Genomic DNA, 18779 nt, shown 5'->3' on the forward strand with positions numbered 1-18779 from the left:
ACGCGATTATTCCTTACGGTTATTCTTTACGATATTTATATAAATCAGCGATTTACATAAATTTTTTCTAACAAATGAATTAAATTTTACTCTTCAATTACTAGATTCGATGCGCGACAATAGTATATTAATTGAAATTAGTTTGGAATACAAATTTATTGATGAATTTATCTTAATATAATTTTTCTTACAAAACATTGGATATTTCAAAATGATATTAGTAATATTTGCTTTGCTAAGCACTGCGTACAGCATATTGTTGCAAAATTATTGCACTATCATTTGCATGTCACACTCGAGTGAGCAAGATATGGCGGGAACCGCTGCGTGTATCGTGTCATTTTTCGAACTTGTCAAATACTAAAAGGTACCTACCAAACCATATCATACCTTACGATTATTATTAGGTCTATAATCGTAAGTTATGATATACGTATATATATGATATTAGGTCCATAATCGTAAGGTATGATAGGTATATATGGGTATATATGTATATGTGTGTGTGTGTGTGTGTGTGTGTGTGTGTGTGTGTACGTATATGTGGAAATAAGAGAGGTAAGACCTTTGAAAATCGATATCATTTTTGATTACTCAAAGTTATGACGTAACGTTGAAATTTCGCTGAAAGGATCGCTAAAGTGCAAAGTATCTTTTATTAAGACTGAACTTTTTTCTTAGACTTTCTTTTTACAGGTCAAGAATCATTATATATATGGGCAAACTTTTTGCTTATCGATGTACTCGAAATTACTTCTTTTTTTGTTGTACTTCGAAAATCGAGCACCGCAGTTCGTTACTTCACGAACGATGTGGTTGTCTATTTGCAATTGTTGGCGTTTCCGATAGTCGAGAAGAAAGGAAGTCTGATTTGCTCCAGGTTCTTCGTTAGCAAGTTTCACGTCAATTCCTCACGAAACAAATTGGTGCACGGTCAAATTTAACAGATATTTTCTTCTAAACTGTAATATATATTTGTTATATTAATATATATTTTATATATTTTATTCCTTTAAATCTATGTGTTTTAATCATTATTAGACAATTATTTAATGAAATAGACAATCTGACATTTTTGAACTGCAGTATCTTATTTTTCCGACACTGGATACTAAGATTTCTGTCGTGTCTCGAGATAATCTTCGTTACTTTTTATGATGTGATATAAAGTGGATATACGTACGCACTAAACTTTACCGGTAGCTCTTATGATAAAATGTGAAAAGTCTGTTGACTTAGGTTTTTCTTAGAAAAACAGAATTAATTTCATACGTAAGAATTTTAATATAGAAAGATGAAGAAGAATGTTTCAAAGGTTATTGTATTGAGGGCCGGTTGTTCCACCTTTCGATAAATCTCGGCTTACTCGACAGATTACTACCTATAGGATAAATCTTACCGGGTAGTTTACCAGCTATTTAGTGAGCGTTGTTCCACGGTTATTAATCCTATACAAATTCTATATTATCATATTCGTTAAATAAATCTGGACGTGGACGAAATGTATATCGCTTGCGAAGCACCACTATATATATTTCTTCATCAGATTCTTCGTTATCATCTTCGTCACCATAAAGAAATTGATTTTCGCATAATCTTGGTTCCATTTTCGATACCGTCCGATATCGTCCGTTCGATAATATCCAAATTCTTTATCGCAAAATATTAATATACAAATGCGTGAAACGTCAGATACACCAGCGCTGCGCATCTCCCGCTGACGGGGTATGATTTCTAATCCCACTACGCATTTATCTGTCAGATAAGTCTTACACGGTACCCAAAGTACCGTGTAATTTATCTGTCGATAGTGGCCATTTATCAGGAAGTTAAATTTTACCGAGAAATGGAACAACGCTCTACAGACATTTTATCCATCAGATAAGTTACCAGATAGTTTATCTGAAAGTGGAACAACCGGCCCTGAATGAGAGAGAATACTGCGTATAGCATAAAAAAATAGAATTATAATATATATATATATTTTTATTTAATTTAATTATTTTTCATATAATTGTGTTTTGTTGGACACAACTTGAACACATTTATTAACAAATGCACTTCTTAAATTATTAGAATTTAAGAAATTGACTGATTCACTAGCCAGCGTCGACATGGAGCGCGTCTGTATATTCTTTTCTTCTTCTCTTTCTACAACAGAAATCCACCAGGAAGTGCCCATCAGTCTGGAACTGCGGGGTGAATACACGTTATTATTTCGCGAAAGATACTACGAAGCGCCAATATTTTATCTCCCGTCTTCCTGAAACCGCGGACTCACCTGTAAAATGCGCACGTGTTGCCGCTGTAAAAGCTACCTCTCGCGGGATTCATTTGTATCCTTAAGAGACCACGAGACGTACAGCTTCTCGGAGAGAGCGGAATATACTTACTTCACTTAAGTTAGCGCAATATGACTACCGTATAAATAATACTGTATTAGTGTCATTTGTAAGTTTTCCCAATATTTGCAGAAGACTTTAATTATATTATCTGAGCAAAACTGCTATGTTTTGCGCAACATAACAAATACGTTTTAGTAACTGAATTGTCAAAAATATTTGTTATCTTACATTTTACTTGAATTAACTTTTTACGTATTTTTTACGATTGTGTTTTGCATCATGTGTACCCTCAGAATATATTTCGTGATCTACGCGACAGTCTTATATGATACATAAGAGAGCACGTGTTCCTGCTATATACTTAAAAGGATAAAAGAAATTGAACTTTTTTCACTTAAAGGAAGAAACAGGTGCGAAGGTTTCCATTCCCCAGGAGAAAAAGCTACTATCTTATAGCAAAACGGAAGCTAAATGAAAAAACCAGAGATAGAAGGAAGAAAAAGTTGATCATCATACGTTCAATATATTTTTCATCCGCTGAACTTTTATCGTGGTTCTTTAATGTGTCTTTCGCAATCATTCAATTGTACCTTCGATATCTTGTTTCTTTTCACGGCGTTTAATAATATATCCTAACAATTTGTTCGAGTATAATTGACAGATTAAAAGATAATGTATTAATACTAATTTAATCATAGAGAAAAAATATAATAAATTTTTTATTATATGATATTATTTATAACCCACGAATATAAACAGAAGATTATTTTAGAATGGAATAACTGCAATTCACTATCAAATTTTTAAATAGTTTCAACGCGTCAAAAATAGAATTCTTCCATGATGAATTTGTAAAACAGAAGATGACAAGAACTTACTTGATTGTATCTACGTAATATGAGAGTAAATTTTGCAGGTCTCTTAAAGAAAAAGAACAAAACGACAGAACGGTGTCGATAAGGAAAATTAAAATCGTCGAAAGAACTTCGGTGGTTGTCGACTGGTTTAGTTCGTTTCGATCGATGTGACACGAATAAAAAAGTTTAATAGCTGTGGGTGGAGTGGGTGGGATCTCCCCAAAGAGAAATGACTTCGTATCGTACGTCAGTGTCAAGTTGTATGAAAAAAATTCGACTATTTAAATTGACTCGTATTCAATGCCGCACTACCCTCTCCGGGAAAGAAATAGCATGCTATTTGGCCCCTTTATTCACAGGAAAAAATCTAGTTGAAATTTGAATTTTGTATGACTTTTTTTCATTTCGCATATTGCGATTGAGGCACTCATGAGTCAGAACAAAGAATCCTTTGCATACAAGAAAAAAAAACGTTTCTTTTTATAGTGCACATGCATATTAAATAATATATTATTCAAAATTATACAATTATAAATTTACATAAAAACAGAGAGAAAGAGAGAGACAAACAGAGGTTTCGGATATGCAAAAGATATTATATATATTTTAAAAATTTCTCTGTACGTATTATATATTATTTTTCCATCGTTTCCTAACGATCTTTTAATTTCTCGCTTAATTGAGATAAGTCATTTAACACATTGCGTTTACTAATGATGTAAAAATATTTTCTTGAGAAATGATAAATCTCATTTCTTTTTTTTTAACATTTTGCGTTTATTCGCTTGCCGATGTGACCTTGTAAAGTAAATCCTTGTTTACGATGTCAGATATGTACAATAGGACGCCAGATATAGTCGCGAGCGTATATTCATACCTCGGAGGAAACTGCGGAGTCTGGGTGTATCTTTGTCGAAGTATCGCCACAGGGAATAAATGTAGAGTAAGCGAGTCACCTTTCGATTGAATAGATATTTAACCAGCATGACTAATTACTTCTAAACAAATGCAAATACCGTCCACAGAAAACCATTAGATATAATTTATGTGATTGAGATTTGGATTACAAATGTAAAGTATAAGTTTGGAGCCCGATACTGCGATGACTGAATATTAAATTTCAAAGCTGGATATTTCTTTCTGTTGCATATATACGTTATGATTTTCTAAAATACGAAGAATAAGTTATGAGACATTTTATATAAAATTTTTGTCGTCGACATCAAATATTGTGGTGTAAAAAATAGTACGCTTTGAAAATTGGAAAATGTCTTAAATTTTTAATCTTTTTTAAAAAATATATTTAAACCTTGTAAAGTTATTTTTAAATTGAATGATATAGAAAGCTTTTTTTTATCTATTTGAACAATAATTCAAAGCCTTTAGTATCACATTAATTGTTTAATGTGAAAAGAATTACAATTACAGTCTTTCAATATATGAGATTAATTTTTAATTAATTAAGAGTGAATATATGTAGCAATCGTTGTAATATAATATATTAAAATATATGAAAACAATTAAAAACGATTCAATATCAATAATAGCACTTTTGTTTAATAACAAATACAAAAATTTTAACAAAATTTTATTTTAACATATATCTATCTATAATGTTATGAATTTTTGCTTCATAGAAACTACATTTGCCTTTATAAGAACATGATATATTACAAGAAATTCGGTAGGTTTTCTCATTTTGCTTCTAACGTCGTAATAATATACAGTTATACCGCGACTCATATGGTGGCTTAATTAATGAATTACTATCTGTATTCTCTGCGAATGTCGTCTGCAGATGCAATGGTCTACGGTAAGTGACAATTTAATATCTTTAGTGTAGGATCTCGACACGAGGGAGAATCTCGTAACTGTATTTCACGAAAATGATCGATGGCGCTGCATCGTTACCGTATAAAGCGGTTGTATTTCGTCCTTCCTTGTAGGCTCCAGGGCATGTATCGCAGTTTCGTTAATGCGTGACGCTGTCCTTTGTACATGCATCAATATCTATCGTAGTTTATGTCGATACATAGGTACGACACACTATCCTTTGTCCGTTGACGGGGTAATGTCGCTTTTCGAGTGAGCTGTAGAATATTGAAATTTATCGAAGAGATATGACGCGATTTATTAGAAAATAAATCTTCAGCTAATCCGTTAAACGATCGATAATCTGGCGCGCGTTAATTTCGTCAGATTTTAGTGAGCTATTTGTTTTTTATTTCTGTATCAATCGCAGATAATTCAACGTGTTCTCACTCGTTTGGGATAGATAAATTTATCGGTGATTTGAACAACGAGAGAGCCGCTGGAATTGTACTCTGAATTATTTCTCGACTATTATTGTCGAAATAGCAGTAGAATTTTAATCTAAATAAAAGTAATCACCCACGATCGGTAAAAGTAATCGAAGGTAACAAACGTTAATTAAATGCACAGCATAGCATCAGAGCACGACTGTATATTCTCAATGAAAAGAATTCAGAGGTTCGAATTGATAAATATTTGCTGAAGATTTAGCGACTCAGCGTGATTGCCTCAGTTAATACATAAAAATTTACGCAACCTAAGCTCTTTTAGCGTATATGAAATCTGGATCGTTTACATATCTGGAAAATTTAATTTAGTGTTCCAGATATTTTGTTTTTGAGTAGTTTCATCACATTTATGCGTAATATTATAATATCTTTCTTAGTTTTTTTTGTATTTAATTAAGACATTTATTTTGTATAATAAATAAAAAAGATTTAACCGTGTAATCATAGGAGATAAGTGTTCGCTACCTGCCTTTTTTCTATGTTTTATGTTTTCTGCGTTTTTTCAACGCCTTTTTTCGCGTTTTATTCTTTCACGTTTGTAGCGATGTGTATAGCTAGCGGGCATTCGAGCCGAATTATTATCACAAACTTCTCTTAGTTTCTTGCCATCATCCTCGTTAATTTTTTCTCACGTCTGATGAAGTGCTACGAAGAAATTCTAAAAGCTCAGTCGCGAACACGATTGTAATAATCTAAATGGTACACTATATGAATAACATTTTAAAACGTGAGCTGATCTGAATTAATGAGAGATATTTTAAAATATAATGAAAGAAAAAATTGAAAAGTTGAAACATTTTATATATGTATATATATTTTATTACATATCAATTTTCAAACCACGCTATTTTGTTAAGACTCAACATTGCATGACAAAAGACTTACATAACATATTTCGTAACTTGTTTCTAGTATTTTTTTTTAAAGCTGCATATGACGTGCAATAAAAAAATACAAAGATATAATTCACTAAATTAATATTCAATAATATACGAAGGATATGACTAATATCATAATATGTGGATTCAATAACCGCGAAAGATCTTTATTAACGTACAAGATGCGTTGTTTCAGACACGAAAGATCAATAATAGGCGTTACTGCTTGCGAGCGTTATTTATGGTGTATTGTTCTAACGTACACGCCATCGAAGTTTCGGCGATCTTGGTGGTGAAGGTGGAGCTACGAATTTTCTATGGAGCTCGTGTAAGATGATTTATTATGGACTTGAATAATTGATTCTATAATATACGTCTACCGACTGTACGACCCTATCCGTATTTATAAAAGTATTCTTATTTGATAAATTATAAAATAGATACGTGTAACTTCATGACACAATACATTTTTGCGCGTAAAATATGAAACGTTTATGTCCAATGGATAAAGCAATAGGCGAACTCTATGAAATATATATTTTTAATTTGCTTTTATATTTTTCTCTTATATTATTCCTGCTAATACATCATATTTCTAATACATTTACACAAACATGAAACCTCACGAAATCTTAAAGCTATGATAATCTTCTCGTCTTTGACGCAGCAATAGATTATTTATTATATACATATATTATAGATATATATGTAGGTCCAGAGGTGTGTTCCGGGACTGTTTACGTTTTTTGAAATATACAGTCCTGGAATATAACGCATATATATGTAATCAGATTCAAAAAACTGTCCCTGAAATTGCCGTAAGACATGAATTTTTTCCAGGACAGTCCTGGAAACTGCCAAATGTCCTGGAATATACCGATATCAAAAATAAAAGTCCCGGAACATACCTCTGGACCTACATATACATATATATATATATATACACATATATATATGTGTGTGTGTGTGTGTGTGTGAGATGGAAACGCCTGTTGCGCGACTTATAGTCTCGCTAACGCTTCAAGACTAGAGGCGCCGTTTCACTTATGAAAGTTGTTAGACTCGCGACGGCATACCGCTGAGATGGGAAAATAGATTTTTCCTCCCGCAGTGACATAGATTTTTAAGTATGTAGATGTAGTTACTTTTATTACTTTCTTAACACTTACATATAGAATTTAGAAAAGTACATAATTTTTAAATAATTTGTTATTCAAAAATTATCTAATTCTATAATAATTTATGTACATTACATTAAAAATAAAAAAAAATTGATAAAGATTGATAAACTACACAACTCCATTTAATGATATATAAAATTATAAAAAATAAATGATTGACTTTTTTGATAACATCAAATATTACGTTATCTCAACGCAGCACTGCAATCATAAGAACAAAAATTCTTTGAATCTGCATACAGAAACTACATTATAATAAATGACGATTTAGTTAAAAAATGCAGTACGCAATCGCAATCAAAAATATTGGACGGAAAGAATTTCGTGAGTAGAATGTTCTAAAATAGAAATCGGGAAATCGTCATTATACAGAATAAGAGGCTTTGCTTGGTAAAATTACTTGCAACGGAATATCCATTTTCAAATATTTCTGCTTTGTTCTGATTAGAATATTTTGTCTCTCTGCAACATTTAAGGTAATCGATTTTTAATCATTTTTTAATACCAAATGCATACTGCCTTATATTGCAATGGTCTCTAATGCACATCAGACGTTATTTATTAAATCACCTATTTGGAACTTACATTTACGGATATGACGTTAATGTGAGTGATACATACGAAACGGACATCGCGTTTATGGTACGCGCATCGTCGATCTGCGATCTCACGGGTATCGTAAAGTATTGATTCATGCGAATTTTATGAGTTATTTTTCACAATATCGGTTATTTTCCAAGTGTGCACGAAATAATATGGCACGTGAACAGGGTGTTATTATCAGAGAGCTTCCACGCGTGAATATACCGGCTACAAGTAAGATCATATATATAGATTCTATCGATACTTCTCCTTCAGAGACGCTGAATATGTCGTCGTTTCACATATTCGAATGTTTCGTGAGTAGTTTTGGTACAGACGACAGCTTTCGAAAAATTCAATTTAATGATATGACAGCCGCGAAAATATTTTCACCCGCCTGAAGCAGTATTATCCAATAGAAAATGTCAGCAGTGCTGCAGCACGCATTAAAATGAGCCAAATAAATGGTTACCCGATAAAATTGATGGTAATCAATATTGCATGCAATATTGCAAAAAATTTAAAATAATTACGATAAAACAATTCGTGCATGGGATTTTCCACAATTTTCTTTAATTTCCGAGAGTCTTTATAGTAGACCGCGATATATTAATTAACATTTGTTTCAGTTTTGACCGTCGTTGGCTTGAAATTTAATTTATTTATTTATTACAAAGCAATTGAAACATCTCTTTGTAGGATGTTGCCATTTCCAGTACATTATATTCTTTTACGTATTATAATAATTCATATACAATTAAATTGTTTCGTTGATTTTGACTTTTACATAATATTACATGAGAATAAACTCGGTCGAGGATTGCTTTCGGTAAACCTGTTTGCTGATTGTTCCGGCAAAATTTCACATCCGCAATTTTCAAACGTACTTTTTTTATATCATTGTACGGTGCCTTGAGAAGCGAGAGAAGATCGTCTATCGATCTCGAAAGGACGGATGCGGAATTCGTTTCTTTGTCATTGAGCATTTTGCTCGTTTCGCCTTATTGAGCGCGAGTAAAGGCGTCTTCCGATCGTCCTGCGATAGTCTTGCACAGCCCAAAGAACAAAGGCAAGATGTTAGACGCGGTTGCTTCGCGTTTCGATGCTACAGAAGAACGTCAAACGAATAGACCAAGCGATCGCAAGGAGACAATTGAGAAATACCTTTATTCGAAGTATTTTGCGGATTTCTGCATATAAGAATTTTTGTATATATAATTTTAGAAAACAAAGGGATTTTATCAGATTTATGTTTCTTTTTATTTGAAAATAATTATCCTATTTGTCAATAACGCAATTGCAAGTATTATTCCAAAAACTTTGTTTCAACTACTTTTGTAATGCTTATGTTAGACAGAAGAATTATTACATAACATCGTACTAAAAAAAAAACAGAATCTTATTGGCACATCGAAACTCATTATTAATTCCGTGCTGCTGAATAAGTAAGAAGATAGGTAGAGGGTAAAGGTTTCACATCTTTTTATGACGAGGTCGGACCTATTAGGTGGGAGCTGTAATTTTTCTGCGGACATTTGTTCGCGTGCTGTTATTCTAATTGTAACGTATATTCGCAATATATAGAGGTAATATATAAAGGTAATTTTCCACAAACTTCAATTTAACCTTTATAATTTTATGTAAAATCATACTTCCTTAATCGTGTATGTTCGCAATGTTTGGCTAATAATACATTGTACCCATAAATATTTTGTGGCTAACTGTTTAGTATCTGGATTAATAAGCATGTTGCGAGAATGACAAAGACAGAAACAACATCAACATATTAAACATCCATTTACTGAATATGTTATTGAAATAAACGGAGTTTATATCTAGCTGCATAAAATATTTTTAAAATATTTGTCAAATTTATTATATCAAATTTATTATTTAGTACTATAAGTTATTGAGACAATTTGCACAGGTACGACATTTATTTCTTATAGAACATAGTTCTAGTGAGATTACTGAGATTAATGATGTCGATCCAGGCTGAATAAAAAATTCGTGGAATGTGATGTAACAGTTTTTTGTTGATTAGTGGCGAAAATAAAGTACGTCGCTAGAATTTGGTGTGGCACAAAGCGCCGTACACCGGGAATTTTTAAGATATACTTATAGCTGTCTTTTATTTTTAACTATCTTCTTAGCTCTTGCTTGGAAAAGCGGGTGATTAGCTTCAAGATTGATAAGATAAATCAGTTGTATTGTGGTATTCTTGAGAAGACAAATTGCCAGGGCAGTTTCAAGGGGTACATGAAAGAAATTCTCTTTAAATTTTGGTCATTTTAATATTAATACGCGGAATCTTGTTTCTGAAATTTTCTGTCATTAAATCTGTGTTTTGTTAAAGAAGAAAGATTCTTAAATTTTGTTGATAATATAAATTCGACCTTTTTTATTGACTGCATTGTTAATTTACAAAAAATTGATTTCTAGCTATGGGTTAGAAAATATATGCTGGATATAAATAATTCTTATAATTAAATATAATTTAGTAATTTTGCAACATAGATGTTATATTGAAATAATGGATAATTACAACTACATCTTAAAATCATTATTGCAACTACATTAAATGTAGTGGAAATTTATGGTGGTAGATAATAATGCATACCTTTCTATCACAAGACAGCGTACTTTGCAAAAAGCAGCTATGTAATTATGATGATAAATGACTTTTAAGAGTTTTAAGTCGTGCAAGAAGCTTTTTCTTCGGAAGATACATCGTCTCATTACAAATATTTTGCATCAATATTTCGTCGAAAAAAATCTCATCTCAAATGAAATGCTGTATTTACAAATCAACCGGCGATTAATTACATTACGTAAAAAAAAGATTTAACGCTACGTTAAAATTAACCAACAATTTTATTATTTATTGTTATTTTTACAAATGCAGTTAATTGTTGCAAAAAAATATTTGTTATTTTTTAAATAGCTTTTAATATTTTTCTTGCATTTGAATAGGTACCTTTTATAAAAAAATTTTTAGTAGTAAAAGTAATAAAATTTTATTTCTCCAATCAATCACGTTGTGAATTAATTTATTATATATAATAATTAATATACGATCTGAATTATTCAATATTTTAACACACAGAGAGAAAGAGGGATGGAGCGGCGGAAGAGGGGAAGAAAGGAAGAGAATGGAAAACAACTTACATAAACTATTTCAAATATTACTACTTTAATTAAATAATTGGATTTGATATAAGTAACAGAACTAAGGTAAATTGAGAATTGCTCTATTATTTTAAATTATTGAGAAATATATTGATTAAATGGAAATTAATATTAAATAATAATTAATATAAAGTCATAAATAATATAAGCTTGCTCTCTAATTACATAAGAACTTATTTCATCTTGTTTGGTATTTCTTTTAACTCTTTTTATAGAGAGAATAAATTGTGTATAATAAATAGAATTTAACTCTCTTCCAGAATCTCTCAATTTATCTCTTAATAATATTCAAGACATAAAACTTTTTTTATTATTGATCAAATACAATTCGATAAAAAATATGAGAATTCTCTCTCTCTCTCTCTCTCCCTCTCTCTCTCTCTCTTTCTCTGACTTATTGCTTTTAAGAACTTAGAGCAGCAAAATATGATAATTTTCCGTAAGTCAACTTCTGGATATCGTAAGTACTAAAGATTCTAATTTGTTTCTTTACTTATTACAAAAATGTAATTAAGGAAATATAATTATTTTTCTTAAGAATAATATTTACGCAGATAATTATAATATACAAATATATCTTTTTCTTAATTGTACATATATTCGATTATGCAAATTATGAGAAAGAAGAAAGATCCTTAAATTTTGTCATAATATAAATTATTATTATTATAATATAAATATCCAGTTTTTCATTAATATAAGTTTTCGAAGTTTTAGATTTACGATTTTAATACGATAAATTTTTATTAATTAAAAACGGTTTAAAACATTTTGAGTCATCTATATATAAAAATGTAGGAAACTACGAATTCTCCACAATTTAAAAGAATTATTTTAAATTTGTGTGTGTTTTTTTATTAAAGTAATAGAAGATTTTTTATAATCCAATTTTTAATGAGTGGAACTTGCAATTACGATGATAGCAGAATACTTTCAAAGCACCTTTGAATATAATGAAGATTCTACGGCGTATTTTCAATTTCCGGCTTAATCGTAAATGCACTTTCGTCGTGCTTACGTAATTATTTCCAAATAATGTCACATCCTGCCGGAAATGAGGCGTTACCACATAACTGTATTATAAACCGCCGTTATTCGAGGTCTAATGGATAATCATTGGCGGTGCATGGAATTGACTCTCGGTAATATTTGCATCGTTGACGCACTCTATAGTCTACCAAGCAATAAAGTTTCGACGAAGCGTCACATTGTTACTTTCTATTTCGATAATCGAGGCATATTTATACTTAATTGTATTGGATACTTTTATTGTACATATTTTATCAACTATAAAACCTAGATATAAATTCTCCGTTGCAGGATACCATTCAAATACCATTCCTAATTTATATGGACACATTTGAAATTCAATGTATAGTAAAGCATCCTGTATTTACGCCTTTTTTTAACAAGATCTTTCATTCACTTTTAATTGCAAAATCTAAATGACTTAGATCACAATATCGCACTCCCAAAAATGTTACAGGTAACTTCCTAAATATTTAGAATTGCATTTATATTTGTATAAACTTTTTTACTTATAATGATTTCAAAAAATATCTCGTAAAACATTAAAACTTTATGAATTATTTTGTATATATGATAAATAAAAAGAGAATCGAGGAAAAAAGCGTGTAGCTTGAGTATAGGAATATAAGGAATTTAATGAAGATCGCAATATGCAAAATGAACAGAAACGGTGGAGAAATGTGTATTAAATTCAAGAAAATTTAATATTATTTTAGTTTAGTAATAATAGTTTTATTTTACTGTTATTTATTTTGGTTTTAGTTTTTAATAAATGGCTGCATGTATGTATGTACGTATATAGCTCTCTATTATAACGAGATACTAATATTTTCTGGATTCATCGAATATGTGATCTCACAAAAGAGAAACCCCAGATAAACAAGTCCCAGCTTTCATATTTTTGCCACGATGGTTAATTGCGTCTACGTCCGGCTTGTTTAAAAGTGACATTGTCACGACTAATTAAGTTTGCGCTTTTTTATGTGCACGGAAAGGTATTACCAGCAGATTTTTTGTTTGCGATAAAGTTTAAAAATACCGTCTAAGCGCAGAAAATAATAGATATACATACTACTAGAATCTTATAATGATAAATTATTATTCCGTTTATAACGTTTAATAAATCAATCACATTTATGGTGGATATGTAAATGTATCGATTATTGAACTTTAATGTTTTCAAATAATACAACGATATCGCACCATTTACATGTATATTTTAAATTAGTTATTTGTTATCCTCTAATGATACATCGTTACTACGCGCGTTCGAAAGTTTTATTGGTTGGTTTGGGTATATTTAACAGTTATACCATTTCGAAGTTGAGTTTAACCAGAAATTTAGTGATAAATGCAACGAGAAATTACACTATAAACGCAGGTTCAAAGGCGTAATACGCTACAATGAAGGCAAATAATCATACTTTTACAAGTGAGCACCTTTTGCATATTTCGGAATTAAATCTTTCATGAAATGTAAAGACCAATTAAGAACTGAAATGGCCTGTAAATTTCTGCGGCTACGCAGTATGCCTTTTAATAAAGAAGAATTATGCCGGCGCTGTACGTGATGCATTATAATATGATTATTAAATACCTAACTACAGTTCAGATCGTAGATATGCACAATATATTCATATACGCGCTGCTGCTCTGAAGCTGTAAAATTACCACGGCGATAGTCCTCATTTACGACCACGTTTCTCGAGAGTACCGCATGTTCGTGATTAATCGAATATCGTAATATATCGAGGTGAAAATTTCCAGCGAGTATCGACTAACGACGCGTTAAAATTATGAAAATGTATGGTAATGTTGGTTTTTGTTGCATTTTATTTGTTGTTTTTATTCATATGTGTGCGTACGTGTAAAAATATACACCCATCACACGCACACTAAGCATCTTTGTTTGAAATCAGCGATTAAATATCAATAATGAAGCAAAATGCATAAAAGATAAATAATTATTGCTCATTTATTGATTGCGTCTAAATATTAAACACATTGTTACATTGTTCACTTAGCATTTGTTAATTGTTCTGAAAGTGTCCGAATGAGATTCATGAGATTCACGAAGAATGTTAAATCTAATGTAAAGCACTTTCGTCCGTTCGCTTATGTAAATTTGAATTGTCCTGTGGAAATGTGCTCGCATAAATGTAATACAATTGCTCGCGATAAGAACAGTGACAGCGGAGACATTATTATATTATTAAGATTTTCATCATTCTGTAGAAAATCAGAGGCGGTAAAAATTAAAGGAATTGCCCATGGCGATTGTTGCACTTGATAGCAACACCGTCATGCGCTATATACTCAACTTTTTAATCAAACTCTTATTAAGACTGCTCTCACCTATGTCTGTACTTCGTTCACTCATCTCTATGGCAACTGGACGTCCCAAGAATGAAGCGATAATCTAGGATCTGTGTCAAGGGGTAATTCTCGTCTCCATTGTCGCAATGCATATTCATCTCACGACCATCTCGTAAGACATCTGGTATACGTGGGCAGATAATAGTCTTTTAGTCTTAGAAATAACTTCTCCGCGAGCCACAGCTTAATCGTAGTAAGGCTACATAATTCTAGCATTAAGTTTTCATCAGTCGCATATTATGCTCAGATATAATATCGTTTTCGTTGAATTTTAATACGCTTCTCAATTCGATTTTGTAACTTTAACCGCTTTCAAAACGGTAAACTTAATACGGCGTGCCGCACATCTGCTGTGCGGAACAAGAATCCGCGGTGGGAAAAGCCGAAAATTTGTAAGACGAAATTCAAGTTTGACTCGAAAGTTTGGTATAAACTTCGCGGAAGAGCTTGCATTCATTAAAAGTTATTCACCGTGTCAATAGATACGCACGGATCTTTAAATTTTCATGATACAAACATTTAGAATAATTTAAGAGAAAGGTAGTGAATGCGAAATTATATTATATAGGGGGAACACATAAAGCACAGCTTTCAAGATGTTTGCAGTAATTTTTATTTTCCTTTATATTTACGACAGAGTACAACTCTTTCACCAGCATATCGTAGGTATATCTAAAGCTGAGTTTCCTTGAGAGTATGTTACGTGAAATGAAATGTTATAATAAATCACTGTCGAGACCGTTTTTGCGCACAAATGCCTGCAACTAAAGTATCTTCTTTCTTCTATACCCTAAGTGCGGATAGCTTTTGCAACTTATTTATTTTATTATTTGAATTATTTGTAAGAAACGTTATATTCTTATTAAAAAGCACAAATATTTTAGAAAATAATTTTTTGAAATAATTCAAGATTATTATATATTTTTATTGAACTTTTTAGGAATATTCATAAATAACACATATTTTATATAAACACTTTTAGGAATCTTTATAAATAATATATCTTTTATGTAAATGCTTTTAGCAGTATTTATAAAATAATAATAAATAATCAAAATGACAAATAAATATTAATACATAATTTTCTGTTCTTTTCTTTTTTAAGGATTATGCACATATGTTTCATGCTTCTTTAAATATTTTTTTTTTTTAAGTCATTTATGTTTTTTTTTTAATTTTGTTAAATGTTTTAAAGTATTTACATTATATGTTTACATGTTTAAGACAAAAATTATAATAAAAAATAAAACAATATTGCAAACGTTTGCAAACGTGATGAGCGTACGTGCAAGTGTTTGATTACTATGTGTATTCCGTATGACTCGTCTAAAGGTTTCGATGAATTTAAAAGAAAGGTGAGAGAGAGCCTGTTGGCAAGATGGATCTCTGGTACTACGAATGTAACTTCATCAGAAGTAAAGGAGCCCTGCTACCACACGAAGTAGTTACACCGATAACCGAGGGTAGAGTCGGTGTGCGCGGTCTAAAGAATTACTGCGGTCGTAAAGGGTCGTACAATGATCTTAGATGCTCGCTCTACGTCCAAGGGTTCGCTGTTTGGCCATCGGCTTTTTCTATGGGGACTAAATAAGGGTCGATGGGTCTTTGTAGTAATAGTTAGGATGATATCTCGAGAGGCGATACGAGAAATTTTGCTTTTAATGGTATACAATAAGGAATTCTGTCGAACAATGAGCTATTGGAATAAAAGAATTCTTGCGAGGAAATATTAATTAAATTTTCTTTATACTCTCAATGGTAAAGTATAGACTTCTTTTTAGTGACTGTACAATTGTTTTTATACTCTTTGTATATACGAACAATAGCTCAATAAATCTTTAAATTAGAGAAATTATAACATTGCCTACGAGACAAAAAGAGTGTATAAAAGAGAGAAAGAGAATATTAAATAATATAAGCAAAAAACTAGCTAATTCAGCACTCCGGTTTAATCGTTGCAGCAAAAAATAAAAGAGGTGCCAACTCGCGGGAAAATTGGAACATTATTTTAGTACTGCTCTCTTTCTCTTTTTCCCTGCGTTAAACTAGAATTAACTATACGGTTAAGCCTAATTTACATTGTTCGCTTACTCATCCAATACGTGTCAGTATGACTTTACGTTAACACGAAGAGTTATTGCTTTGGATAACAAGCTATACGATGGGAATATTTTCTAATTAGTCGCTAAAGAAACTGAAGAAGCTTCATACATTCTGCGCAATACTTACCTCCCCGAGTAAAACTTCATCTCTTAATGTGTTGCCATTTCTCCCCCTGCGCTGGAACACTGTCTCAGTCTTGTAATACGTGGATGATTATTTTTTAATGGTTACACGCGCGAATAAGCCGCGTTTTTTAACTCGAGAAGAATCTCGAGTGGTATCATGGTCGAAAGAATCCTCCAGGCGAGCATTATCAACCGTACTGAAAGAAGCAAAGGAATTCGAGATATATTGCCTCGGCAGTACCAGCTCGCGCAAATTGAAATCGATTGAATCTCTGACGGCTGCGATAAGGAAATTACGAATGGCCGTATATGTGGTTGAAGTACCTTCCAAAATATGAAATTGCTTTATGGAATTTTTGGTTGCTCACGAAAGACGTGAATATAGTCTTCACTTTCAATAACTATCTTTCTTAAATCAACTTTTCTTAACTATCTAGTTTATGCACTATAATGTTACAATATTCTTTACTGCACAAAAATAATAATTTGGGAATTTTTTCAAGCAAAACGCTTGAAGTAAATGATACCATTGCAATGGCAGTATTTTGTCCTTCACAAAGCCGTGTGATTGCAATTAGCAAACTTCAAGATGACAGCTACGTCGACGCTCGCTCGAAGTTTCTGTGATTAACCGACGTGGAATCTCAATATACGCAGTTTTCTAAGTTTTTTAAAGTTTCAATTTATAACGAGCATTATATACTTAGAGAACACTTCAAGGAATGAATTATATTCGCGCCAGCTTAAATTGTCTTCGAATCAAATTTAAGTAAACACAGCGGTAGTTTTTGACACGTAAACCGACCGACGAAATGTTTCCCTAGTGGAAGATTTTCCCGATATACGAAGATGACGCGATTTTCAAACACGATGCGAGATAGGATCCAACCGAATGTAGCTACGCGCGTATACTGAAGGAACTTGTGGAGCGAGGGCGCCGGCTTGAACCGAACCAACCCCTCTTCCCAGCATCCCATGCGGCGCGCGTTCTCTTATCGGGCACTCGGGACGATGGGATTTTTGGCCGATAATATCGAATATCATGAGTCGTTGAGGGAAATGCGCGACAATCGATGGATGATTGTCAGTAGGAGGATCGGGCTCACAAGTTTACACGGGTTAATTGCCTTGACAGCTTTGATTCTCTATGCCGCATCGAGAGAGGAGATTTAATTATTCCCGCCTATTTGCGCTTATCGAACCAATTAGACCTTGCCACGGAGACAACGCGATGCTCAAGCTTCTCTGTCAATGTATCGACGCGTGATATACAGATATATACCAAGATGCTTCTTGAATTATTGCACGTCTAGAATTTATTATATAGACTTTTAATACAGGCATGAGAGATAATTAAAACGCTTTACTTTCGTCTATCAATTAAAATTTAATCACTAGTTAGAAATGATAGCTATTGAATATTTTACGTTGTATGCCGCAAAGTCTTTTGTCCTTTTTAACACCATGTTAGTTGAAATGGAATAATGTATTTGTAAAAAGAAATCAGCGAGCACACAAAGGATAAAAATTTCAAGAGTTAAAAGCTAAGTGCCGCTGCTATATAGTCGGGCTAAGTTTTAGAACGTTCGTGGAATGGTTTATACGACACGTTTCGAGTGCATGCCTTGATAGTGGTAATGCGCAATCGCAAAAAAATGATATTCTTGACATATTTCGGATTTTCAGCTGTGTCGAAATAAAAAATGGCACCGAAATATTCCTGAAAATATATCTAAACGGATTTTTCTACACGCGATGTAACACGTTAGTAGTTTACTTATAGAGGTTCTGGA

General features: G+C 32.0%; 1 protein-coding gene across 3 annotated transcripts in view; it reads right to left on the reverse strand.

Annotated features, from left to right (window-relative positions):
* Positions 1-17880, reverse strand: part of LOC112453783 (metabotropic glutamate receptor 2-like) — a 120607-nt gene extending 102727 nt beyond the window's left edge. The window contains exons 1-2 of one of the 3 annotated variants that reach the window (XM_025014715.1): positions 17792-17880; positions 16988-17183 (exon numbers count right to left, since the gene is read on the reverse strand). The gene's annotated coding sequence lies outside the window, so the exon portion shown is untranslated. Of the gene's footprint in view, positions 1-16987; positions 17184-17513 lie in introns of all 3 variants that reach the window. The other 2 variants (XM_025014714.1, XM_025014713.1) reach the window with 2 other exon arrangements.
* Positions 17881-18779: the final 899 nt, after the last annotated feature.

Source organism: Temnothorax curvispinosus, unplaced genomic scaffold, assembly GCF_003070985.1.
Source record: "Temnothorax curvispinosus isolate PA1 unplaced genomic scaffold, ASM307098v1 QBEX01004686.1, whole genome shotgun sequence".
Classification (NCBI taxonomy): Eukaryota; Metazoa; Arthropoda; class Insecta; order Hymenoptera; family Formicidae; genus Temnothorax; species Temnothorax curvispinosus.